The sequence below is a fragment of the Chrysemys picta genome, chromosome 9, assembly GCF_011386835.1.
Source record: "Chrysemys picta bellii isolate R12L10 chromosome 9, ASM1138683v2, whole genome shotgun sequence".
Taxonomy (NCBI): domain Eukaryota; kingdom Metazoa; phylum Chordata; order Testudines; family Emydidae; genus Chrysemys; species Chrysemys picta.
In genome coordinates this window covers 53,708,905-53,736,437 of record NC_088799.1, presented here as the reverse complement: position 1 = coordinate 53,736,437, position 27,533 = coordinate 53,708,905, and the positions used below count along the sequence as shown (strand labels likewise).

General features: G+C 47.4%; 1 protein-coding gene across 1 annotated transcript in view; it reads right to left on the bottom strand.

Moving 5' to 3' along the window:
- Window positions 1-27,533, bottom strand: part of RYK (receptor like tyrosine kinase) — a 146,784-nt gene that overhangs the window by 105,825 nt on the left and 13,426 nt on the right. The gene's annotated exons all lie outside the window — the stretch shown is intronic.

Here is a 27,533-nt window from a genome sequence, read left to right as displayed (position 1 = left end):
TCACCCTACCCCCATTAGCCCATACTCCCTCCCCTCCCCCTCTTCTCCATACAATTTCCTTCATACTACTCCTTTCGATCTTTCCTCTTGGTATACCATCTTCCCTTCCTGCTCAATTCCCTTTATCTTTTCCTAGGGCCCCACTAAGGCATAGGCACTATAGGCCCATGGCTAGGGTCCTAGCTCTTGGAGTCATATAGTCATACCAGAATCTCACCTTTCATTTAAAAAAAAAAGTTTTTAGCCTTCATGGGTGGATAAAAAAGCTTGAAAATGGGACCAAAGTATAACTGATGCAGTCATACATATCTGCTTGATTCTGCAAAGAGAGTAGAACAATAACTCAGAAAGGAACTGCCCCATGCATAATCCACTTAGGGTGTTAACTCCAAGACCGACTGTTCTGGGGTGCCTGGCAGGGAACTCAGTATGGTATGGGAGAAGAAGGATGCAGCTGGCCTAGCTCAGTCCTCCCATGTGGATCACACTGGCTGCTGGAGTAAGTACTGGGGGGATTCCTTTTCTACCAGCTCTGAAGCGGGGAAGGGACCTCTGCTGTTCCTGAAAGAAGGGGAGCCTTCCCATCACTGTCACTACGTATGAGGAACATGGCCACAGGGTGGGGGTGAGACCATAGGACCAGGCCCATGGGTTCCTACTTGCCTTAGGTCAGCTTTGCCTCTTCCTTTCTTTTCCTTGGGCACTGCTGTTGGCAAGTCCTGCCCTACCTATAGCCTCCATGAAATGGTTGGCACATCCCATTCTTGAAACACTTGTACCAACCTTCCTCTTAAGAGCTTATGTCCCCTGCACATCAATTCTATATAGATTCTTATACCACATTCACCACCATTGTTTCTGAGCACCTGCTTGTCATACATTAAGCAAGATGACTAACGTCTGTCAAGTGTTGTTTGTTCTCTCATTCTCACCCCAGGGGAGAAGTGCATACAGTGGAGTCTCTTGGTTGATAGGGTTGTTGGTTTCCTTTCATACATCCCCACCCACAGGGGTCTCAAATCCAGATGCACAAGGGAGCAGACACGTTCCAATCCTCCACATAGCAGCCTGCTGGCAATAGCTTACCTGAAACCCACAAAGCCCTGCCCAGTGTGACACTCTGCCCTTGAGGTCTGATTGGTGGAGTCCCAGAGCAACTGATTGGCCTGCTAGCCCTACTGAAGCCGGCAGCAGGAGGCTGTCTGAACAACTGGGCTCTACCCTACTCCAGCCTGTGTGCCTTGTGCTTCTTGCTACACACTCTTGCTTTCCCGGCTTGATCGCCTGGCATTCTGACCTGGCGTGACTCCAACATCTGACTCATGGCTCCTGATCTCCAGTTTGTCTCCTGACCCTGACCCCCTAGTACCTAACCCAGTCTCACTCTTGTTCCCGCCTCGTGGGTCTGATCTTCTGCTTCTGCCATCCCAGTATCCCGACCCATCTGACTTTTGACTCCCATCTCATGCCTGCAGACTTTGGCTCCAAGTGTGAGGCATGGCCGCTCATGGCCTGGATGTGACAGAACACATGTTGCTGTGTATTTATGTTACAGAAAGCAAGGTCAAAGCAGTTGGAAGAGAAGGTGGTGAGGTTTGTGATGGCCCTTAGGCCCTGGGTGACTTCATTCCACAGTCTCAGACCAGCGCCCAAGGATGTTCTGGCTTCTGCACACATGAGCTTTACCCTTATCATACAAAGTTTCAGTCAGCTAAAGGAGAGAAGTTGTCAACCATGGTCTTCAGCCTATGGACTGAATTGACCAATTGTGGCAGTGTACTTTCAACCAAAGAAATCTACACAATAGCTTCAAACTCTTTCAACATGCTTTCCGCTGCCCACCAGCATCACCTCTGTCTTGCTCAGTTCAGTTTCAACCTGCTGTTCCTCATCCAGGAGCTGATCTCGTCTAAGCACTGGGCCATCGTGGTAGTACCGTAGCATTATGGTGAAAGATTGGTAGAGCTCTGTGTCATCTGCATATTGATGGCACTTGCATCCATGTCATCTGACTAGTGGCTGCATGTATATATTGAAAAGGGCTGGTGAGAGAATTGATCATTGTGGAACCCCCGAAAGGAGGGCTCTGATGGTGGAGGTTCAGTTTCCCATCACTACTTGCTGGGTGCATCGTTGAGGAAGGAAGGATCTGCCACCTCTCTTAGGCATGTAACAGTAACTCATGATCAACAGTGTGAAATGCTACAGAGAGGTCAAGGAAAATGAGAATGGAGGTCTGCCCTCTCTTCACTGACAGGAGATCATACACCAGGGCCACTAAAGCAGTTTCAGTTCCATATTCTGGCCTGAATCCAGACTGCACCCAGGTGTAGAATATTTAGAATTAGAAGATTTGATTTCTGCCTTCAGGCCATTTCTCTGTTCTTTCTGAGAAACCTCCAGATCCCATTTTAGTTCCTTCTGGGCTGCTTTAATTGCATCTTAAGCAGCTTTGATTTCTTCAGGTGCCTCAGCTATTTCTTACATCTTGGTTCAAAAGGAATAAATTGCAATTTCTGTCATTAGAAACTTGCTCCTACTGCTGACACCAGCATTGCCTCATGTCTGTGTGGTGGTCAGTTTTTGTAAAATGACCCGCTGTGGGGCCCCATTAGATGTCTTGAAGTCAGGTGTAAAGGGCACCCTCATGAGGCTCTGGAGTGCTGTGGTACACCAGTCTTTGTCTTGGAATAATCCCAGGGATCAACTCTGGTTACCAAATCCAATTCAGCTGCTGAGGCTCTGTGGGCCCTAACACTGGCTAGGTTCCAATACATATTCCCTCACAGTCTTTAACACCACACTCCTCCCCGGGCCCAAGACACCCTGCCTCTGTGACCCCTCTTCCCAAGTGCCACAAAGGCCCACTGACCTCTCACCCTTGCCAGCTGGAGAGAAAGAAAAACACATTCACCATGCTGCCCTCTGCTCATTGATTGGTCACACAGGTCTTGTGTAATGTGTTGTTAGAGAATGTACATGAGTCCTGTTATTCTTAAACCAAGAATTACCCAAGCACACACAGGCAGCTCTGGAAACCCCTGCTTAGTCACTCAGGGCAGCTACCAGACACTGTCCACACAACTGCCTTGGAACCTGGCTGCCTTACCACCATCACTCTGGATCCAGAGATTCACCCCTAGCAGATCCATCACGCTGCCCACTGCTGTTTTATGCCCACTGAGCCAGCATTCATTTATCATTAAGTTACATCAATCTACTACATTGCAGTTAAATAGTAATGCATTTTCTGCTTATTTCTGACCGGCCAAGAAGCATTCTGTAGCTTTCTCTCAGTTATGCACTATGGCAAACCATGAGAGCTTCATACTGTTGCGTAATGGTGGATACTGATTGACTGGTGAAGATTTATAATCAGTACAAGACAGTGTGGCAAATCTTTTCAGCCCCTGAACATATCTATGTACAGAATATAGCAAATTCTGCTCTTGTAATTGCTATGGTGAAGGAGGCCTTGCCCACATCCCTCCCCACAATAAACATAATTTATTTAACAGCTTGAGGTATAGGGGAAAACAAAACAGATAAACGCTGGAAATGGAATGGAAAATTACATGTAACACTTCACTTTGGTGGATATGGAGAAGACTGAGCAATGGTGGTTGCTGATGCATTCAGACACAGCACACAGCCAGTCTGCAAAAAAGCCCTCTATACCACAGGTTCACCCACAACAGAGACAATTGTCTCACCCTTCTAAACAAAGACTTGGGTGTATATCTATATTTTCAGCTCAAACATGGGCAAAAAAGAAATCTTGGACTCCAGGAATTTTCTGCTGCACCTCTGTGGAAACCTATGGACAGATAGGGTATTTGCAAGTCTAGAGCTATCCAGGATGAAACTGAGACTCATCTATCAGTTTCAAGACTTCTGAAAAACTGTCCAAAAAGGCATTTGTGAAGCTAACGCACAAAATGATCATGAATTGCACTGGGTTCCAACTGAACATGAAACTATTCAATCCACTATTACCTGCAAGTTAGATAATGCAAAATCAACATGCCTTGATAAAGGCCCTTACTTATTCTTCTAAACCCTAGAATCATTTTACAGTAACAAAATTGCAACAGACTATTCTTCAGGCTGCTGAAAGTAAAAGATTTTCACTGCCTCATCATTCTGTTGTGCAAGAGATCACTATAAAATGGATGAAATTATCTCTCTTGAAGTTCTGCCACTTTCTCTAATGGAATACAGGTCCTTTGAACTTCTGCTTCAATGCCTGGAATCTGTTATAATTTCATCATGGAAAGCTTCTGTTGGTCCTGTTGTACTATTTCTTTATAGGGTAGCAAAGAACAAATTATTGGCTAAGCAAACTATAGCAAAGCCTTGTGTGTGATTTGCTTCACAGAGCTATTTGGATCAGCACCAATGCAAAACATGCCTCTATGTATCTTTGATAGCACATTGGACACAGATGGAACTAGGTTTCAGATTGATAGCTGTGTTAGTCTGTATCAGCAAAAACAACGAGGAGTCCTTGTGGCACCTTAGAGACTAACAAATGTATTTGGGCATAAGCTTTCGTGGGCTAAAACCCACATATTTTCCACTCCATGCATCTGATTACGTGGGTTTTAGCCCACGAAAGCTTATGCCCAAATACATTTGTTAGTCTCCAAGGTGCCACAAGGACACCTCGTTGGTTTTTTTTAGATGGAACTAGGTGGTGAAAACAATGTGTTATGCTTATAAGAAGCACACAGGATCTTTTTCAGGGGAAAAGGCAATACGCTGAGTTTATTGAAGATACAACAATTAGTATATGCATTCAATCACACCACACACACACACACTGTCCTGCCAGTCAATGTTATGGCTACCAGTACAGAGTCCGGATCAATCTAGTGGCCAGCTAGGTAGGTAGAAGCCAGGTTCCGTCTGTTGCAACACGATGCTCCGGGGAAGTCTTGGCAGGACGAACCCCAAAGTTTCATGGCAAGGCACGCTGTAATCCAGTGGTGGCCAACCTGTGGCTCCAGAGCCACATGCGGCTCTTCAGAGGTTAATATGCAGCTCCTTGCATAGGCACCAACTCTGGGGCTGGAGCTACAGGTGCCAATTTTCCAATGTGCTACAGGGTGCTCACTACTCAACCCCTGGCTCTGCCCCAGGCCCTGGTCCCACTCCACTGCTTCCCCCAAGGCCCCCACCCTTTCCCCGAATCTGCCGCGCTCTTGTTCCTCCTCCTCCCTCCCCCCCAAGCCTCCTGCACACCACAAAACAGCTGATTGCAGTGGGCGGGGGGCGCAGGAATGGAGGATTAGGTGCTGAACGGTGGTGCTGCTGGCAGGTGGAAGACACTGGGGGTTGGGGGGGAAAGCTGATGGGGGACTGCTGATGTGTTACTGTGGCTCTTTGGCAATGCACATTGGTAAATTCTGGCTCCTTCTCAGGTTCAGGTTGGCCACTCCTGCTGTAATGAATTGTTGTTTGACGAGTGCTTGTTTTCTTAAATTGTCCTTCTCATCCTTTATCTTGTTCTTTCATCAAGTCTCTCAGGGAGTTATCCCATGCTGGTTTTGATCACAGCTATCTTGTCCCCATTGATAGGTGCCTGTCTCATCTTTAGAGTTGTCAATCTGGCTTCCTCTGACATTTCAATAGGGGTGTGTTGCAGCCTCCTGACGCCCTTGCGTCTCTCTCTGGTGCTTCCTAGAACATCTGGTTCAGCGATGGCCTTCACACTTATCTCTTAACACCCATTCCTCATTCATACACAAAACAGAATTAATAATTAATTAATTAACTACAACTAATCAGGAAAAAGATCTTGGAGTCATCGTGGATAGTTCTCTGAAGATGTCCAAGCAGTGTGCAGAGGTGGTCAAAAAAGTAAACAGGATGTTAGGAATCATTAAAAAGGGGATAGAGAATAAGACGGAGAATATATTATTGCCCTTATATAAATCAATGGTACGCCCACATCTTGAATACTGCATACAGATGTGGTCTCCTCATCTCAAAAAAGATATACTGGCACTAGAAAAGGTTCAGAGAAGGGCAACTAAAATGATTAGGGGTTTGGAGAGGGTCCCATATGAGGAGAGATTAAAGAGGCTAGGACTCTTCAGCTTGGAAAAGAGGAGACTAAGGGAGGATATGATAGAGGTATATAAAATCATGAGTGATGTGGAGAAAGTGGATAAGGAAAAATTATTTACTTATTCCCATAATACAAGAACTAGGGGTCACCAAATGAAATTAATAGGCAGCAGGTTTAAAACCAATAAAAGGAAGTTCTTCACACAGCGCACAGTCAACTTGTGGAACTCCTTACCTGAGGAGGTTGTGAAGGCTAGGACTATAACAGCGTTTAAAAGAGAACTGGATAAATTCATGGAGGTTAAGTCCATTAATGGCTTTTAGCCACGATGGGTAAGGAATGGTTTCCCTAGACTCCGTTTGTCAGAGGGTGGAGATGGATGGCGGGAGAGAGATCACTTGATCGTTACCTGTTAGGTGCACTCCCTCTGGGTTACCTGGCATTGGCCACTGTCAGTAGACAGGATACTGGGCTAGATGTACCTTTGGTCTGACCCAGTATGGCCGTTCTTATGTTATGTTCTTAATTTACATAGAACATTTTGAACAGGAACATCAAATTGCAATGCAGAAGAAAAACAGTCATGGCATTCTTTTACTTTGTTATAGGCTTAGCATTTTAAAATAAGTGGTGATCTCAAAGGTCTGTCACTGCCTTGAAATCAGTCCAGACACAAAGAGATTCTGGCTGATGCATCTCTACCAATAGTCCATTCCTTTCTGCTATTCAAAAAGGGTGGCTGGCAGGATATCGTCAAATCATACATTAATGCATGCTACATTATTATCTTATTATTCTTTATCCTTCATTCTAAATTATAAAAAATACAAACATAAATCCTACTAGAACAAATGGATGTGGCGGGTTTTGTACCTCGTCACCCCTTTGATTCAAGGTTAACCCCGTCTCCCTCCATCTACATCGGTTTTACTACCTCCCCGGTAGTCAGGGCTGTATGGCCCAATGGCCAGAGTCCCTCAAATCCGCCTCTCCGGGTGGGATAGCGTGGCCCAGTGGCTGGAGTCCCTCTACACTCTCTTCGACTGGCAGGATAGCACCGCCTAGCGGCCGGAGTCTCTATAGTGCACTCCTAAGGCAGCGTTGCCTAATGGCCAGAGTCTCTCTAAATTCTTCTCCCCTCGGGGGATAGCGTGGCCTAGCAGCTGGAGTTCGTCTACTGCCTTTGGGGCAAGAGAGAGGGGTCGATGAACTATGTCATCCCCCAAAAGGGAGGGGTTAGAGACCTCCAGTAGGGGAGCCCAGGCCCACCTGCCTTCACCAGGCTCCGACCCAGGGCCCTGTCAGTGACAGTATGATCCGTCACGGGTCAGCGGGGGATCCTACCGCAACACACTGCCCTCAGAGTGGTGGGAGATACCACTCCCTTCCCTTCCCTGGGTCACTTCCTACCAGTCCTCCAAACGCAGCAGTCCTTGTGGCATCAGGGTCTCCAGGTTCCTCAGCACCCAATGCTCCCTGGGGTTCCCACAGCTGCCAGTCTGGGCCTGCTTCCTGGCTCCTCAGCTCCCTCCTGTAAGGGTTGCAACTGCTCCTGGGCTGGAGCTTCTGCTGGGCATCCTGCAGGCTTTTATGCTTGACTCCCGGTTGGAGCATGGCCAGCAGAGCCTCAGGGGCGTAGCTTCCTCTGCCAGAAGGGAAGGGTTAATTCTCTCAGTCCCAGTGCGGGGCCAGTCCACCCCGTCACAATGGGCCAGTACAATTGGGGCAGTCTTACATGATTGATGGCTTTTGCTCATATCTTTTATTTATTACCAACTTCTCCTGGTGAAAGAGACAAGCTTTCGAGCAACACAGAGGTACAGAAGAGCTCTGTGTAGCTCTAAAGATTGTCTCTTTCACCAATGCAGTTGGTCCAATAAAAGGTATTATCTCACCCACCTTATCTCGCTAATATCCTGGGACAAGCATGGCTACAACACTGCAAACAAATGTTCACCAGCAGCACCAGATTCTGGATTATGAATCCTCCCACAGTATGGGGAAGAGGTGAGCAGCCCTCAGTAGTGAAAGAACAGGTTAAGGACTATTTAGAAAAGCTGAACATGCGCAAGTCCATGGGTCCAGATCTAATGCATCCAAGGCTACTGAGGGAGTTGGCTAATGTGATTGCAGAGCCATTGGCCATTATCTTTGAAAATTCGTGGTGATTGGGGGAGGCCCCAGACGATTAGAAAAAGGCAAATATAGTGCCCATATTTAAAAAAGGGAAGAAAGAAAACCCGGGGAACTACAGACTGGTCAGCCTCACTTCAGTCCCCGGCAAAAACATGGAGCAGGTCCTCAAGGAATCCATTTTGAAGCACTTGGAGGAGAGGAGGGTGATCAGGAACAGTCAACATGGATTCACCAAAGGCAAGTCATGCCTGACCAACCTGATTGCCTTCTATGATGAGATAACTGGCTCTGTGGGTATGGGGAAAGCGGTGGATGTGATATATCTTGACTTTAGCAAAGCTTTTGATACGGTCTCCCACAGTATTCTTGCCAGCAAGTTAAAGAAGTATGGATTGGATGAATAGACTATAAGGTGGATAGAAAGCTGGCTAGATTGTCGGGCTCAATGGGTAGTGATCAATGGCTCGATGTCTAGTTGGCAGCTGGTATCAAGTGGAGTGCCCCAGGGGTCAGTCCTGGGGCCGGTTTTGTTCAACATCTTTATTAGTGATCTGGATAATGGGATGAATTGCACTCTCAGCAAGTTCGCAGATAACACTAAGCTGGGGGGAGAGGTAGATATGCTGGAGGGTAGGGATAGGGTCCAGAGTGACCTAGACAAATTGGAGGATTGGGCCAAAAGAAATCTGATGAGGTTCAACAAGAACAAGTGCAGAGTCCTGCATTTAGGAAAGAAGAATCCCATGCACTGCTACAGACTGGGAACCAACTGGCTAAGCAGCAGTTCTGCAGAAAAGGACTGGGTATGATTCAGCAGTGTGCCCTTGTTGCCAAGAAGGCCAATGGCATATTGGGCTGCATTAGTAGGAGCATTGACAGCAGATCGAGGGAAGTGATTATTTCCCTCTATTCAGCACTGATGAGGCCACACCTGAAGTACTGTGTCCAGTTTTGGTCCTCCCACTACAAAAGGGATGTGGACAAATTGGAGAGAGTCCAGGTAAGGCAACAAAAATGATTAGGGGGCTGGGACACATGATTTACAAGGAGAGGTTGAGGGAACTGGCATTATTTATTCTCCAGAAGACAAATGTGAGGGGGGATTTGATAGTAGCCTTCAACTACCTGAAGGGGGGTTCCAAAGAGGATTGAGCTAGGCTGTTCTCAGTGGTGGCAGACATAGGCACTGACTTCCGCTCCCGACGGTGGGTGCTTGACCCCTCCTCTGCCCCTGGCCCCGCCTGACACCACCCCTTCCATGAGGCCCCGCCCCCGTCCCACCCCTCCCCGCCCCCATTCCAACTCCTTCCCCAAAGTCCCCACCCCAACTTCACCCCCTCCCTGCCCCATTCCGACTCCTTCCCCAAATTCTCGCCCTGGCCACGCCTCTTCCCTGCCTCCTCCCCTGAGCACGCCACATTCCCATTCCTCCCACTCCCTCCCAGAGCTTGCTACAACACCAAACAGCTGTTTGGCGGCAGCCTGGCCGGAAGCACTGGGAGGTAAGCGGAGGAGCAGGGATGCGGCACACTTGGTGGGGGGGTGGAGGGGGAGGGGGGAGGGGGGAGGGGATCTTGGCTGCCGGTGGGTGCAGAGCACCTACTAAATTTTCCCTGTGGGTGCTCCAGCCCTGAAGCACCCACGGAGTCAGCGCCTATGGTGGCAGAACAAGAAGCAATGGTCTCAAGTTGCAGTTGGGAAGGTCTAGGTTGGCTATTAGGAAAAACTATTTCACTGGGAGGGTGGTGAAGCACTGGAATGGGTTACCTAGGGAGGTGGTGGAATCTCCATCCTTAGAGGTTTTTAAGGCCCAGCTTGACAAAGCCCTGGCTGGGATGATTTAGTTGGTGTTGGTCCTGCTTTGAGCAGGGGATTGGACTAGATGACCACTGGAGGTCTCTTCCAACCCTAATCTTCTGTGATTCTATGTCACTCACTGAATATATATTGAAATGATCACTTTAGCACACAGGGCTCTACAGGCAACAACTATTGAACATAGTGATATTCTCTCTTAAGATTCCCCACTGATTTCAAAAGGTAGTGATATGTTTCCTATGGCCATTTGAGCAATCCCATGACCTATGTATTCAACAGGCTTCTCTGAGCCAGATCATCCACCATGCCCAGATTTGGTTATCCTCAGTGGAAGCAGTGGTAGATTACCTTATGGGTCGATGGGGCCCATGCCCAGCAGCCCTGGAAAATTTGGGGGCTCCACAAGAGCGCCAGCACTCTGGCCCCACCCCCGTCCCTCAGCCCTGCTCCTCTGCCCCATGCCTCTTCCCTGAGGCTCCGCCCCCGGGCAAGCCAGAAGACAGACGTAGCCTGTGTAGAGAGTGAATGAGTATATTCACCTCCCAACGCCACCCACCATGGAACTGGCTGAGCCCCCTCTCCCTTCCCCCCCTTATCCCCGCATGAAGCTGGCCCAAGCCACTTGCCCAAGCCCCCTCCTCCCCTGTGCAGGGCAGGCCTGAGCCCCGCCTCTTCCCCCGCCCCCACGCCTCTTTTGGGGAAAACTGGGCATTTGTACTTTTTGGTCTTGCCAACTGGTGATCAGTTGGCAAGAGCAAATGGGACAAATGCCCTCCACCCGGCGCTCTGGCTGCCACTCCGCCCTCCCCCCGGCACTCTGGCCACCGGGGAGAGCGGAGCCGCGGCGGGCTCTCCGCCCTCCACCCGGCGCTCTGGCCACATGGGAGAGCGGAGCCGCGGAGGGCTCTCCGCCCTCCTCCCGGCGCTCTGGCCGCCGGGGAGAGCAGAGCCGCGGCGGGTTCGCTGCCCTCCTCCCGGCGCTCTGGCCGCCGGGGAGAGTGGAGCAGCGGCGGGCTCGCCGCCCTCCTCCCAGCGCTCTGGCTGCCGGGGAGAGTGGAGCCGCGGCGGGCTCGCCGCCCTCTTCCCGGTGCTCTGGCCGCCGGGGAGAGTGGAGCCCCAGCTGGGCTCTCCGCCCTCCTCCCGGGGCTCCGGCCGCCAGTGGAGCCGCGGCAGGCTCGCCGCCCTCCCTCCGGCACTCTGGCCGGTTGGGGAGAGTGGCCTGCGGCCGGGCTCGGTGCCCTCCCCTGCCGCGCTGGGGGAGGGGTGGCGGCGGGAGGCTTTTTTGCCTGGGGCGGCAAAAAAGCCAGAGCCGGCCCTGGAGAGGAGACAAGGTGCAAGGCAGTGGAGAATCAGTACTTATATGTTAGCCCCTTAAGCACACAGAGGTCCAAATTTACATCTAAATTAGTAATGAAGTTTGTTTACATCAAGAGCACAATATCTGTAGTTGAGTGGCTGCCTCATGGTGTCCTCTGGTGGCGTCAGGGCAGCCCCACACACAGCCCCGTACCTCAGTTTCCCCTCCTGGACCCCACCCCCAATAAACTCCACACAGAGGTTTTCCAGTCCAATCACAACATCCCTCCTTAGGGCCTGATTTTTTAACTTCAGTTTCAAAACTAAACACAAAAGTCTTCCCTCCAGCAGGGTACAGATCAATCCTGGTCTTGTGAGTGTACTTCCTGCCTTAACAGGCTACTCCCAGCCCTTCCTAGCTGAGAAATTCCCCCACTCTCAGCAGCCTCTCTCACCCTCTCCAGGCTCACTTCAGCCACCTGAGCTTCCCCGTGACTCCTGGCACCTTCTGCTCTTTCTAGGAAATGCTGCTGATTTCCCTCACGTGGGGCTTGCACTGACCCCAGGTCGCCAGCCCAGGCAAGCGACTCTGTGACAACACCATTGCTGGGTTAGGACTATATTTGATATTACCCATTTAAAAATTGTGGCATCAATGGTTACACCAGCAGGCGAGAGAGAGAGAGAGAGAGAGAGAGTACGCACACACCTACACAGAAGATGGGCAAACTCCCTGTTAGGGTGACCAGACAGCAACTGTGAAAAATCGAGACGGGGGTGGGGGGTAATAGGAGTGTATATAAGAAAAAGACCCCAAAATCGGGACTGTCCCTATAAAATCGGGACATCTGGTCACCCTACTCCCTGTAAGTCTTCTTGCAAGCAGGTTAGCAAACTTGATTGCAACTAATATCTTTCTCAAAACATTTCCTCCTTTAAGAAATAACATACTCAGACACAAGATCAATCTTAGATATTTCCTTGCATTTCTTGTGAATATACAATTTGTTATTAAAATATAAAGCCACCAAATACATACAAACCAAATACAAAAAAACATATCTGAGATGTATATGCTAGACCCTGGACATACATGCAGGGCAAACTCATTTCTGAGCTCTGATATTGAAGTTATAATTAAGATTTTAACCAATAGACTGCAAAGGATTATTGATGGTATTATACAGAAGCCAAAAGTAGGTTTCTTGATGTCAAGGAACATATAATTTGAGAAAGGTGAAAAACACAATTCACTTGGCCCATTCACATGATCTGTTGATTTCTTTGGCTGTATAGATTTTTTGGCCAGGTCAAGTTTCTCTGATTCTGTTCTTTTAAAATTGGTCTAGCTAAGGGTAAATTGCAAGGGAATGTATAAAGTCCATATATAGGAAGCTTTTGGCAACAGCCAGGGCCGGCTCTGGCTTTTTTGCAAAAAAGCCTCCAGCCACGCCGCCCCCCCCCCCCCCCCCCAGCGTGGCAGGGGAGGGCGGCCAGAGCGCCGGGGGGAGGGCGGCGAGTCCCGGTTGGGGCTCCGCTGTCCCCGGAGGCCAGACCGCCGGGGGGAAGGCGGCGAGCCCGCCGCGGCTCTGCTGTCCCCGGCGGCCAGAGCGCCGGGGGGAGGGCGGCGAGTCCCACCCGGGGCTCTGCTCTCCCCGGCGGCCAGAGCACCAGGGGGGAGGGCGGCGAGCCCGCTGCGGCTCTGCTGTCCCCGGCGGCCAGAGCGCCGGGGGGGAGGGCGGTGAGTCCCGGCCGGGGCTCCGCTCTCTCCGGCGGCCAGAGCACCGGGGGGAGGGCGGCGAGCCCTGGCTGTGGCCCCGCTCTCCCCGGCGGCAGGAGCTGGAGTACCACGCCGCCCCCCTCCAGGTGCCACCCCAAGCACAAGCTTGGTGGGCTGGTGCCTGGAGCTGGCCCTGGCAACAGCTGTAAATTAATAAAGCTCTTACAGAGGAAATTTGCTTGACCAGTTAGGAAGATGTATTGTTTCATACCTTGTCAATATTATGTTGAGAATCTCTTTCCACTATTTTATCCTAGAAGAACTGGAAGAATTGAGATTATTTTCCAACAGTAGAAATCAATATACAAAAGCACATGGATCTTGTCATTGATGAAAATTTGATGCATTAGAACATTTTGTCCTGGTCAATGGAAAGCATCTAAAATACATGGACATTAATATGAGCATATGAAATCAGGGGGTCTCATCCTCCACTACCCTGTACCCTGTATATTCATTTAGACATGGGCAAAGAAGGTATAAAGGATTACTAAGTCAGAATAGTAGAATCCTACACTCAAGTTGCCCAGCTGTAAATGACTGCACGCAGTGCACAGCAGTGGAGAATAAGACCCTTAGTGTTAGATATTTGGCAGATGTCACTCAGGTGTCTCACAATCATTCTTCAGACATTTCTGGTGCTGTCTAAAAACAGTTTGCTTTTCTCCCATAGGAGCACAATGCAGCTGGAATGCACCTACGAATCTGACCCACTATCTTCATTGGGGATTTGTGAGTCCCTTAATATTGATCATTCAAACGGCACAAATATCAGCAAACAGTGTGGAACTGCTGATATGGCCCAAGGGATCAGATTCTGTTCTACATCTCCAAAGGACAGCACTTCTAGCAGCACATTGCTCCTTAACACCAGGCTGGACCTAGGTTCAATACAGACTCAAAGGGAAGAGTGTTACTTACTGTATCATTAACACCACATCCTGTATTACCTGAGAGTTCTCTGAAAACTTCCCCTTTTCAGCTTCTGACCCGGCCTACATCTGCTTAAGCTGTGAGAACTGACAAGAGGATGCTTGAAGATGGTTGGCTATAGGCCTTGAGAGGCAATCTCTATGCTTTAATAAAATTCCAGGGGATTTTTAATTTACACCTGGACAGTTACCAGAAATGGTCAGAAGAGCCTGCAAATTAGAGAGACCCGGTAAAAGATGCCATCTCTTCAAGGCTGTGTCTACACTAGACCCTTTCAGGAAATCTCCTGCTGTTACACTTCTTCTGGTGAAGCTCCCGCAATGGCAGCAATGATGGCTGACCCTCACAGCAGGTGTAGACGACATTGTAGTACCAGTGCTGAACGCCTGAGCCCTGTCTACCATAGTGCTCCCACCAAGTTTAATGGTGGGGGATTTCCCCAAAAAAGCCTACTGTATATAGCACAAGGAGAAGGAAGGCACCTGCTCTATGGGGTAGGATGCTGCACTTGGAAGATATGCCTTGGGATAGCATGGCATGGCATGCCTGGAGCAGCTGGAGAGAGGACTAATTTAGAAGTTGAGTAGGGAAACAGTGTAGTTTGTACAGCCAGAGCAAGTTTGCTCTGGGTATTCCTGTATTGCAGACGGAGATTCCTGGCATCTCCAAGAAACTAGCTCTAGAACAACTTGATGTTCCCAGCACCCATTCATTTGTATGTATGTGGCAATGGAAACTGAAGAAGACCCATTCACGATACAGCAGAAGGGATCAAAAGTTCAGTGGAACAGGTTGCAGTAGAAACATAGCGTCTTTCATTTTAATATGAAGGTTCCACTGATTGTACTGAACTATCCCAACAAGCTGCTTAGGCTGACTTCTGTAAAGTCACACAAACTGAGGATGAGCTCACACATCGCCATGACACCTAACAGAACCTTCAGTGTCATTTATCAGGGGGTAGCCGTGTTAGTCTGTATCTACAAAAACAACAAGGAGTCTGGTGGCACCTTAAAGACTAACAGATTTATTTGGGCATAAGCTTTCGTGAGTAAAAACCTCACTTCTTCTTGCAGCCGAAGAAGTGAGGTTTTTACTCACGAAAGCTTATGCCCAAATAAATCTGTTAGTCTTTAAGGTGCCACCAGACTCCTTGTTGTTTTTGTTTCAGTGTCATTTGACTCCCAGCAGCGGTTCATGTGAGTCTGTGTGATCTGCTCAGAGCTCCATAAGCTGTGATTTTTGGAGATACAAGTTGAGAACTGGAGAGGAACCAGTCACTTTTCACCAGCCAAATGCTTGGATCACCCCACACATACTGAGACAGAGAATGCAGAAGGCTTGGAGGACTGTGATGAACCTTGTCTTAGTCCCAGATCAGAGACCTCCAGGGTTTCCTGCTGAAGGTTCAGATGTTGTAAAGTCTGCCAGGAGCACAGAAGTCTATACGGGAGATTTCAAGTGATCTCTGGGAATGTGCCCTATCCACAGTCATGTAAGGGGCTGGCTTGGCGATCAAGGGACCTGAGCTAAGGGAGGAGCTTGGCTTCCTAATCCCCAGGCTTCAATCCAGTGGGGAGGGGCACTCTCGGATGTCCTCCTTTGGCTGCTATGGGATGTTCCTATGCCTTCTGCTTCACCTCCACAGCACTTACTACCATGCAGCGCTACCTTTTCGCTTTGCTTCTGCACATGTGGGGCCTGATTCTTCGTTGCCCTGCAGATTGTGCAATCACTTACGCCAATAAAGAGCGAGTATAAAACGCTACCAGATCAGCCTGCTAGCAGTTCACACACACTCGACAGACCCTGGCCCAAAGAAGGCTGCCTGGTGCCACTTTGAACCTGGTTTAGGTCTAGTCTACCCTACAAAGTTTTGCTGGCTAGGTGTGTGGGGGGGGAAGTCACCCACACCTCCTCTCCCCTCCCCCCCCAGTGTAGAGTGCGTCTGTTGACATAGCTAATGTAACCCTTCTGCCAGGCCAAGTTGATAGCAGCAAGGGCCGGGTTCAGTACATAGGGGTCCCTTCCCAACAGCGTGACACAGAACCAGCTCGAGCCCCCACCCAGTGACCTGGGAAAAATCTTACACAAACCCCTAGGCGCCTCGAAGAGGCAATATTTCCCCTCTCGCAAGCACAGAGCCTCGGTGTAGCAGAAAATGTTTAATAACATGAGGTAAACGACATAGCATTAAATTGGGAAAACACCACAACTAGAGTTCATAGACCAAACCATGAGCGAAGACCCACCCCAGCAAATTGGGCCGTGTCCTCTCCCGTTGGTTCTTGAAACCAGCGACCCAAGAATCACCAAAGTCCCAAAAGTCCACCGATCCCAAAGTCTCTTGGGTCCAGCAACCCGAGAATCACAAAAGTCCCAAAAGTCCGACAACCCCCCAAAGTCTCTGTCCCTGATCAGTGCAGCCCCAGAGTTCAAAAGGGGGGGGGTGAGCAGGGTGTTAAGGGGCACCTTACTTGATCCGAGGCCAACCCGGCTGCTTCTCCGTGGGGTTCCACCGCAGCCTTACCACGAACTGCTCCACTCCACCTGCAGTCCCACTCCTGCCATCCCACGAACTGCTCTGGCAGCTGCTCCGCTCCGCTCACCGACCTGTGAGCCGCGCCGTGCCGCTCCACTCCGCTCACCGACCTGTGAGCCAGGCCGCTCCGCTCCGCTCACTGACCTGTGAGCCGCGCCGCTCCGCTCCGCTCACCGACCTGTGAGCCAGGGCGCTCCGCTCCGCTCACCGACCTGTGAGCCAGGCCGCTCCGCTCACCGACCTGTGAGCCGCACTGCTCTGCTCCGCTCCGCCCCGCCCCGCTCCGCCCCAGCCGTCCCTTGGGCCGCTCCCACAAGGCTCTGCTCTGCTCTGCTAGCTGCTCCTCCAGCCGCTCCGCTCACCCCCGCTAAGCTAAGTTAGCTTAGCAATATAGCTTCAGGCTCCCCCACTAGTTAACACAGCCTCAGTGATCTCAGTTCTTAAATAGCTTTAGCTCTTTTGTGATTTCAGCTCTTAGTGATTTCAGCTAGTAGTAGGGGAGCCCCAGTGCTGGTGCACTATTGGCCCAGAGTGAATTCAGCTCAGCAGTCTGTAACTAGACTCCTAAGGGAATCAAAGTTAGCTCTGACATTCAACAGTGGAGAGAGGAGGAGGTACAATTGGTGTTTCAGGCCCACAAAAGGGACCCACACCACCAGGTACCAATACCTGCCCCCAACCTCTCTCAATTCACTGGGTTTTGTAACCCATGCCCCTTGACAAGCAAATGCTACTTAGGTAATGGTGAATGACTCACTCAGTCCTTCTGTCATACACCAGTTCCACTGGCCTTGATTCACAGAATCAGGGTAACAAAACTTTATTCTTCCTGCCCCAATAACAGAGAAACTGGGGATCCCACACCAGCCAAAGTAACCACTTTGAGTTGCTGTTGTTTCCTGCCAGGCGAGTGGGTGTGCCTATGCAAACAAGATCAGCCCCTGGAGTTCTTTTCCACACTCGCCATAATTCACCACCAGATGTCAGGGTAGAGCTCATCCTGACTCTGCTTACACTAATATAATTTGGGGATGTGCTGTAGCTATGCCAGCAGAATAACCCCTTTTGCTGGCTTATATTGCACCTACACGGTACATGGCTAGCATAGCTATCCCAGCCAGACAAGCCCTCAGCCAGTAACATGAGGATTGCCCTGCTGATGGGATAGTCCCAGCTGGTATGGGGCTGGCTCTAGTCCCTAATGTAGGGGATCCACCAGTGGAAGGCATGTGGACAGAGTGCTCAGCAATCCATGGCTGCCCTTGGGTGGCCAATGCAGCCAGGTGTAAGTAAGAGCAGCTTGGAGGCTGCTCTAAATTACACTGTGAGTTGGAGCATGCAAAGGTGACTTAAGGCGCCCAAAAGCAGAGCTCTGGTGCAGCTGAGGCTCTGGCACGCTTTGTCCAAGTGTAAATGACATCACAAGGAGCAAGGCACGGTAAATAGGCCCATAATGTTCAAAAACAAAACAAAAATCCCTCCACAAAGCCTCTCCTGATGCCATAGTCAATAAGTGTTAGGACATTTTAGGTCCCGGGTTTGTTCTCTTATTTGTATTTGTTGTCCACCAGTGCACAAGTGGGCCATGGAACAGCCCCACTAGGATCTCCATGCTCTAATAGGGCTCCAAACGTAGCTTTTCTGACAGGAAAAAAGAATGCAATGAATGCACCTGGGCACCTGTGTTGTACTGAAGTCTGAGCAGGCCAGGTCTGGAGTGGGGCTTTTGTCAAGCAGGGGGACTCAAGCTGCAGGATGTACCTCCTCCTTCTCCACCAGGCAGCTATTTGCTCTACAAACCCAATACAGTGCATGTGATTTGAGTGTTGTTTACACTACTGTTTTCCCCCCCCTCTGGTTTGCAGCTTGCTGTCAGGGGATTCCTTAGCGGAAGGAAGGGATCTAGTGATGGGACTGATGATGCTTCATGGGGTATTGCAGCCCAGAATAACATAGCACCAGTCCCAAAGCAGAGTCAGTAGCTATAGCTTAGTGGGTTTTCGAGAGGGGTTAACACACAGCACCAAAAATATTTCTAGCACCACAGCGATAGAGACATCTGGCTGCCATTGCCACAGACCCAAGGGCACCCCGCCTGCAAGGTACGTATTTCCACAGAAAGGAGTGATCTACTTCAACATGAGCATCAGGCTCTGTAAAGGCTGGGGGCTGTATAAGCCTCCAGAGGGTGGGATGCTTAGCCAGACCTCTGGAGCGCACCTCCCCTCCACCCGCTGCACATGCCCACAATCTTCTGTCCCCAAGCAATCCCTCTCCCCCAGTAGATGCACCACACATGCCTTCTTGGCAGTTGCAAAACCCACCTGACAAGCCCTCCTCCCACTTGTTTCTCTGTGCTGTTCTCTTGCTTCTCTCTTTCAAGCACATGGGGGAGGGGGGCACAAAAAAATGGTCAAAGCCCCAAATCATTTCCACTCTAATCAGAGGAAGGGGGAGAATTCCCCGTGGCCCGTATCTTAATTTTCCCTCAGCCCTAAGAGGGAATCCAGGGTAGCTGCGAGAATGGACTTCATGCTTACACATACAGGCAGACACACACCAGCAGCAGTAAACGGGATCTGCAAAGGGCAAAGAACAACTGGGTTTGTGCCTTGTTTTGCTCCTGTAGGCTGTCAAAATATGGCGTGAAAATGATTGTGCCCCCCAAAAAACAAACCCTAGAAGTATCAGGAATATCAAATTTTATCTTCCTTTTATGGCTGGGAGGGCTCAGTCCAAGGACCTAGAGAAGTGGGTTGAGAGCTTTCTCAGCCTTTAACTAAGGAGCAGAAGCACTGAATCCTTAACAAAAAACAAATTTTATCCTGTTTCCCAGGGGTTTTAGTTAAATGAGTGTCAACCAAAACTAACTGGGGGAAAAATACAACAGCATTCCTTCTCAGATCATTCGGTTCTACTTCCTTGGGACCTTTGATGCCATACATTTACTAGGTCTCCAGTCATCCATAGAGTCTGCCAGTGAGATACAGGGTAGAGAAAACCTGAATTTCTAAAGTTAAAAACAAGCAGGAAAAAAAATCAAACTGTTTTTCCTCCCTCAGAAACAGAAACCAGCCTCCCTCCCAGGCCTTTTGTATTCATTGGGAAGAGGCACAGCAACAGGCCCAATTTATTCCCTTTCCACATCCACTTTAAGAGGCTGGGCCAAGCACAGTCGAGTCATGGATCTGAGGCAAGGAGAGAGGATGCCAGGCAGCCTCAGACCTCCTTCCTGCACTAGTGACAGGAGAGCATGGTTTTAGATTTGTTTTTAATTGAGCCCTAAATCTTTGGCCACCGGAGTGAGAGGAGCATGAGACTTTAAAAAAAGCCAGGGCAGTCCCAGCAAAACCAGGGCAGTTGGCAAATACTGCAGGATCCTGGCCATGGAGAGAGGGAAATGTAACACACCAAAGGGAAAGGGAAATTCTCGTATGCTAGTTACTGTAGCTGTAGCATCAAACACAAAAGCATTCCGAGAACATGAACCTAATAAGCTAACTATAGCTATGAGAGCATTAAACAAGCTGAGGTTGGAGTGTAGCAGAGCATCTGAATATTATTATAGCCTGTGGTCTGTAGGATACATACCATTCTTTTGTTTGCCTTATAAGGGGAGTGGCATCTGGTGTAATAATGCTGAACTTGAAAAAAATTGCTCAGGTTTGACGGCTAACCATCACCTCTCTTTCCTTTTCTATACACTCATGGAATGCTGGCCAGACTATGATAGGGTCTGGCTATTAATTGGTTCTACATTTCAGAAGCATTTACATGGTCAATGTATGCCAGAATCTTTGACCATTCTGTGATTGAGATAGAAGACAGTACATTTCCAATTACAAGCTGTTACATTTTGCTTTGCATTCAGACTATTAGAGTATAACTCTACTGTTATAGGGAGATGCCAAAAAGAAACATGTTGGGGACAAAATGAGAGATAATATATTTGCTCAGCTTTCTAACCTTCTTCCAAAATTCCTATACAACTGGGCAGTGCCAGCATTACCCCATAGCTCTCTATTTCTTATAGAAATAGTCAGTGGGAGTCTTTCCATTTACTTCAGTGGACCTTGGATTAGGCCCTAACAGCATTAAAATTCACTATACAATGCTCATATGTAAGGAGTAGTTTATTAGCATTGGCTTCTCCAACTGAGTCAGATCCAACTCATTGCTATGGCAAAACTAGGGTCTCCACCTCTTTCTCCACCATATGAGAATTTTGCTACACCCTTCATAAACCATTCAGCTAGGCACTTTTAATTGAGAAAAAGTGCATTACCACACGGGCATGGCAGACATGTTCTTATTATATAGGGGAAAATGCAGTCAAGTCCCATTCCTCAGTCACACAGTTCAATTTTAAGCATGCTTTTGTTGGAGACCCTGTAAGTTTACTGTTTCAATAGCTTTCTCTTGGGCTCTAAACATGCTCAATACCAATACAGCTAAAGACTTAACAGGATGTTTCACTTCATTAAAACGATTTGTGACTTGGGTTTTATTCTATTCTCCTTAGGCTGATGTGTCTTCACAGAGTCTGACCTTTAAAATAAGGTTGTGGTTCGAGCAGTGATTATGGAAAGAGAGCTCCCTCTCACTCCACAGAACAGCTGGCTGTGCGTAGTCAGAATTTACTAACAGAAGTGGGGGGTTAATTCTCCACTGCCTTACTCCATGCACACTTATTCCCACCTGTGCCAGGTGAGGGGGAAGTGGGTGTGTAGAGGAGTGGGCTCACCACTGACAGGCCTCCTTGTGGCTGGCAGTTGCATAGCAGGCTCTCCTTCTCCAGCACCTTCTTTTGAAAACTAGGCTGGCCCTGGAGCAGTCTGCCTCCTCTCGAGGCTCAGCCCTCCAGCGGGTCACATTTAGACCTCATCCCCCTTCCAAAGTCATTATAAGTCAGTGTCCCTGCCCAGGCTCACTCCCACACAGACCTTCTCCTCCTTCCCAGGCTCTGCAGGGTTGTCCTCCTGCTCTTGTGCAGAGCGATGCCTCCCAGAGCTTTCTCTCTGGAGGCCCAGCTCCAGACTCAATAGTCCTTCTCCCCGTTATGTCCAGGGGTTTCTACTCCACTTTTTCTGGTGAGTGGTAGGGGAACCCAGGCTCCCCACTCCTCTGGGCTCCAGTCCAGGGCCCCTGTGGCAGGCAGCTAACCTCTGTTCCCTCAGGTCTGGTCTATACTACCCGCCTGAATCGGCGGGTAGAAATCGACCTCTCGGGGATCGATTTATCGCGTCCCATCGGGACGCGACAATCGATCCCCGAATCGGCGCTCTAACTCCACCAGCGGAGGTGGTAGTAAGCGCCGCCGACAAAAAGCGGCAGAAGTCGATTTTGCCGCCGTCCTCACAACGGGGTAAGTCGGCTGTAATACGTCGAATTCAGCTACACTATTCACGTAGCTGAATTTGCGTATCTTAAACCGACTCCCCGCTGTAGTGTAGATGTACCCTCAGACCCCTTGGTGCCTCCCTGGGCTTCATACCTTAGCCTTCCTACAGCCCCTCCCTGGGCTCACTATGCATCTACCACTCTGTAGGCCTTTCCACCACTCCCTAACCACCAGGGAAGGATTGCAGAGCTCTTCCTTCTTTGCCTGCAGTTTCCTTCTCAGCTGGGCTGCCTCATCCTCCCTCCACCCGGGCTTCATCGTCACTTGGGCCTGGCAGGTGCAACCAGGTACAGTAATTGAGCTCTCCAGCTCCAGTTAACCCTTTAATGCCAGTTATACCAGGTATATACCCATTCACGGTATAAAATACTACCATGCTGCTTTGGCAGCAGCTTACAGCCACTGTGCAGGCGTAAATGACCACACAAAGTATGGGGCAGCTATGATTTGAGGTTTACTACTTTTTACTCCTTTATTATTTTTACTAAAAAGAACAGGAGTACTTGTGGCACCTTAGAGACTAACAAATTTATTAGAGCATAAGCTTTCGTGGGCTACAGCCCACTTCTTCGGATGCATACAGAGTGGAACATATATTGAGGAGATATATATATATACACACATACAGAGAGCATGAACAGATGGGAGTTGTCTTACCAACTCTGAGAGGCCAATTAAGTAAGAGAAAAAAAAACAAAACTTTTGAAGTGATAATCAAGCTAGCCCAGTACAGACAGTTTGATAAGAAGTGTGAGAATACTTACAAGGGGAGATAGATTCAATGTTTGTAAGATCAGTCTCTTGGGAAAAACAGAACTCCCGTGTATTAACCTGATCTGTTAATTTCTAGGCGTGTCTAAGTGTTTTTCTGTTGCTGTTGAATTCAGAGCTCAGTGATTTTTTAGTTAGTCCATTAAAAAGAACCCATCATGTGTTGCATAATTGGAAAATATTAGGGCTGTCAAGCAATTAAAGTTAATTGCAATTAATCACCCAATTAAAAAAATTAATCATGTTGTTACACAACAATAGAATATCATTTATTTCAAATATTTTTGGATGTTTACTTCATTTTCAAATATATTGATTTCAATTACAACACAATACAAAGTGTACAGTGCTCACTTTATATTTATTTTTATTACAAATATTTGCAGTGTAAAAAACAAAGAAATAGTATTTTTCAATTCACTTCATACAAGTACTGTAGTGCAATCTCTTTATCATGAAAGTTGAACTTACAAATGTAGAATTATGTGCAAAAAAACTACATTCAAAAATAAAACACTGTAAAACTTTAAAGCCTACAAGTCCATTCAGTCCCACTTCTTGGTCAGCCAATCACTCAGGCAAACAAGGTTGGTTACAATTTGCAGGAGATACTGCTGCCTGTTTCTTGTTTACAATGTCACCTGAAAGTGAGAACAGGCATTCACATGGCACTGTTGTAGCTGGTGTTGCAAGATATTTATGTGCCGGATGTGCTAAAGATTCATATGTCCCTTCATGCTTCAACCACCATTCCAGAGGACATGCTTCCATGCTGATGATGGGTTCTGCTTGATAACGATCCAAAGCAGTGCGGACTGACGCATGTTCATTTTCATCATCTGAGTCAGATGCCACCAGCAGAAGGTTGATTTTCTTTTTTGGTGTTTTGGGTTCTGTAGTTTCCGCATCAGAGTGTTGCTCTTTTAAGACTTCTAAAAGCATGCTCCACACCTCGTCCCTCTCAGATTTTGGATGGCACTTCAGATTCTTAAACCTTGGGTTGAGTGCTGTAGCTATTTTTAGAAATCTCACATGGGTACCTTCTTTGCATTTTGTCAAATCTGCTGTGGAAGTGTTCTTAAAATGAACATATGCTGGGTCATCATCTGAGACTGCTATAACATGAAATATATGCAGAATATGGGTAAAACAGAGCAGGACACATACAATTCTCTCCCCAAGGAGTACAGTCACAAATTTAATTGACACATTATTTTTTTAACGAGCATCATCAACATGGAAGCATGTCCTCTGGAATGGTGGCCGAAGCACGGAAGGGGCATACGAATGTTTAGCATATCTGGCATGTAAATATCTTGCAACGCTGGCTACAAAGTGCCATGCAAACGCCTGTTCTCACTTTCAGGTGACGTTGTAAATAAGGCCTGGTCCACACTAGCCCCCCACTTCGAACTAAGATACGCAACTTCAGCTACATGAATAATGTAGCTGAAGTCGAAGTACCTTAGTTCGAACTTACCGCAGGTCCAGACGCGGCAGGCAGGGTCCCCTGTCGATGCCGCGTACTCCTCTCGCTGAGCAGGAGTACCGACATCGACGGCGAGCACTTCCGGGATCAATCCCAGAAGATAGATTGCTTACCGCCAGACCCGGAGGTAAGTATAGACCTACCCTAAGAAGCAGGCAGCAGTGTCGCCTGTCAATGTAAACAAACTTGTTTGTCTTAGCGATTGGCAGAATAAGAAATAGGACTAAGTGGACTTGTAGGCTCTAAAGTTTTACACTGTTTTGTTTTTGAATGCAGTTATAACCCCAAAAAAAAAAAATCTGCATTTGTAAGTTACACTTTCACAATGAAGAGATTGCACTTTGGTACTTGTATGAGGTGAACTGAAAATACAATTTCTTTTGTTTATCATTTTTCAGTGCATATATTTGTAATCAAAGTAATATAAAGTGAGCACTGTGCACTTTTTATTCTGTGTTGTAATTGAAATCAATATTGAAAAATGTAGAAAAACATCCAAAAATATTTAATAAATTTCAATTGGTATTCTATTGTTATAAGAGCAATTAATCACGATTAATTTTTTGAGTTAATTGTGTGAGTTAACTGCGATTAATTGACAGCCCTAGAAAATATGTAACTTTACTGTGCTGCCCCTGCTGTTAGAAAGGGCTAGCTTGGGGGGGGGGGAGAGATAGCTCAGTGGTTTGAGCATTGGCCTGCTAAACCCAGGGTTGTGAATTCAATCCCTGAGGGGGGCCACTTAGGGTAAAAATCAGTACTTGGTCCTGCTAGTGAAGGCAGGGGGCTGGACTTGATGACTTTTCAGGTGTCCTTTCCTGCTCTATGAGCTAGATATAGCTCCTTAAAATTAAATGTTAGCAGAAGAGGCAACATATAGTTGTGAAAGATATTGAGCTGTAGTAGCTGGGAAAATATTGTGCTAGTCTGAACTCCACAACTCCTATAGCTACTTTTGTCTAACCATCACTCCCATTCTCACCACAGCCCCAGTAAGGCCTCCATTTCCTAGTTTCTGAGTCCCTAACCTAGCTCTCCTGCCTTTAAGAAGATTTTCTAATGAACTCCAACAGGGGGAGGCATCTGCTCGGGCTCCTTAGGAAGAGGAAATAGAGCTGTGAGAGCCTCAGATTGAGGCTCATGAGCCTCAAGTGTCTCCTGCAGCTCTTTGCAACACATGGTGTTAAAACACTGTGATTTAATTATTAACCAGTCTAAGTTAGTATCCAGTCATGATGCTTTTATTATGTCATTAACCAATTAAGTTATCAACGCACTAAATTATTAACTTATTTGCTGTGGGAATAATATATATATATATATAAAAACTAAATATTTCTCCTGTCATACTGTTTAAATATGAATGTATAGTACTGTAGTAAATGAAACAATGAATTCACTGTACTGTAGCTCTTTTGGGTAAAGTTGATTGCTTATTTGGCTCCTGAAGCATTGAGGTTGGAGTATCACTGAAACAGAGGGAAGAGTTGAGCCTAAACCTTTACTCCAGGGGTAGTCAATTATTTTTTGTCAAGGTCAAAATTTCTTGGTCAAGGTACAGTCAAGGTCCAGACTCCAGAGAAAATAATACAAAAATAACAATAATGATAATAAGTAAATAAAAAGATTTCGGAGTCCGTTCAAAAGCATCTAGTGGTCTGGATTTGATCCACAGTCCACCTATTGACTACCTCTGCTTTACTACCTCGAGCTGCTTGATAGTTTTGTCAGCGCTTTTTTTTTTAAAAAACTACAGGTGGCTGTTTGACTAAATATAATTTTTGCCCACGTTTCACACACACACACACACACACACACACACACACACACACACACACACACACACGAAAAATACTGAAATCCTTTTATGCCCGCAAAATAAAAGTTCTCTTTATTTAAATCATGGAAAATAAAATACCTTTAGACCAGCTCTATTTCTCCTGCATATACTTCCGTTTACCAAAGCTAATAACAGAGCCAGGCTCTTTAAACTGGTGTCATGGTCAGAAGATTGACTGTAAAAAAAACAAATCTTGTTTTCCCCACAGCTACTCCCTGGGTGTCTTCCAAGACTTTATAGATCCATAGAGTCATAGATTTTAAGGCCAGAAGGGATTATGATCAGCTAGTCTAACTTCTATTGAATTTCACCCAGTAATTCCTGCGTTAACCCATAACTTTTGGATTGAGCTAGAACATCAAGGTAGACTGTTTTTAACAGCGAGGGTAATTAACCATAGGACCAACTTACCAAAGAAAGTGGTGGATTCTTCATCACTTGAAGTCTTTAAATCCAGATTGGATCTCTTTCTAAAACATTTTTTCACCACATCCACAAGACATCCCTATGTAATTTGTTCCAATGGTTAATTGCCCTCAGTATTACAAATTTGTGCTTTATTTCTACCCAGAATTTATATAGCTTCAGCTTCCAGCCATTGGATTTTGTTATGTCTTTGTCTGCTATATTAAAGAGCTCTTTGCTAGCAAAAACCTTCTTCTTATTGACTAGAACCAGTCACCCCTTAACCTTCTCTTGCATAAGCTAAATAGATAGAACTTGGCAAATCTTTCCCTGTAAGGAAGATTTTCCTGACTGTCCGTCATTTTTGTAGTTCTTTTTGGAACCTTTTCCAGGTTTTCAACATCCTTTTTGAAGTGTGGACCCCAGAATTGGATACAGCATCCAGTAATGGTGTCACCAGTGCTGTATACAGAGGTAATATCATTGCCCTACTCCTATATGACATGTCCCTGGAATGTAGCACTAGTCTGTCCAGAGTTACATTAGAACATAGGTTCTGGAACTAGCGGCATGGGGGGTCCTGCAGCACCCCCTGACATCAAGGGGGTTCCATTATATACAGGATTTACAGTTTGGTTCAATGGCTCTCAGCACCCCCACTATACAAATTGTTCCAGCACCCCTGCATTAGAAGCTAACTTTCTGTGATGAGCCCAATTTTGCATCTCCCTCTAAATTCACTAAAACCAAAGTAATCCTCCTGAAATTCCACAAGTAAATTTTTTTTTCTCATAAATTTGGGTGAAATCCATAAAGCGATATTACAGCTAGGAGGGTATTAAAATCACTGTGTTCTGTTTCAAAATTTTCCTAACTCTTTTTGGCATCTAATATCATATGCTAAACATCCCTCCTGCTGTATAGCTTCAATCCTGAAAATACCTTTTTGTACTATATAAGGGTCACTCGCAGTCCGAAATTTGTGCCAGGGCTGATCCTAGCACCTTTAGGCTTGGCGGTTCATAGCCCTGGCACCTCTGGGCTTGCTG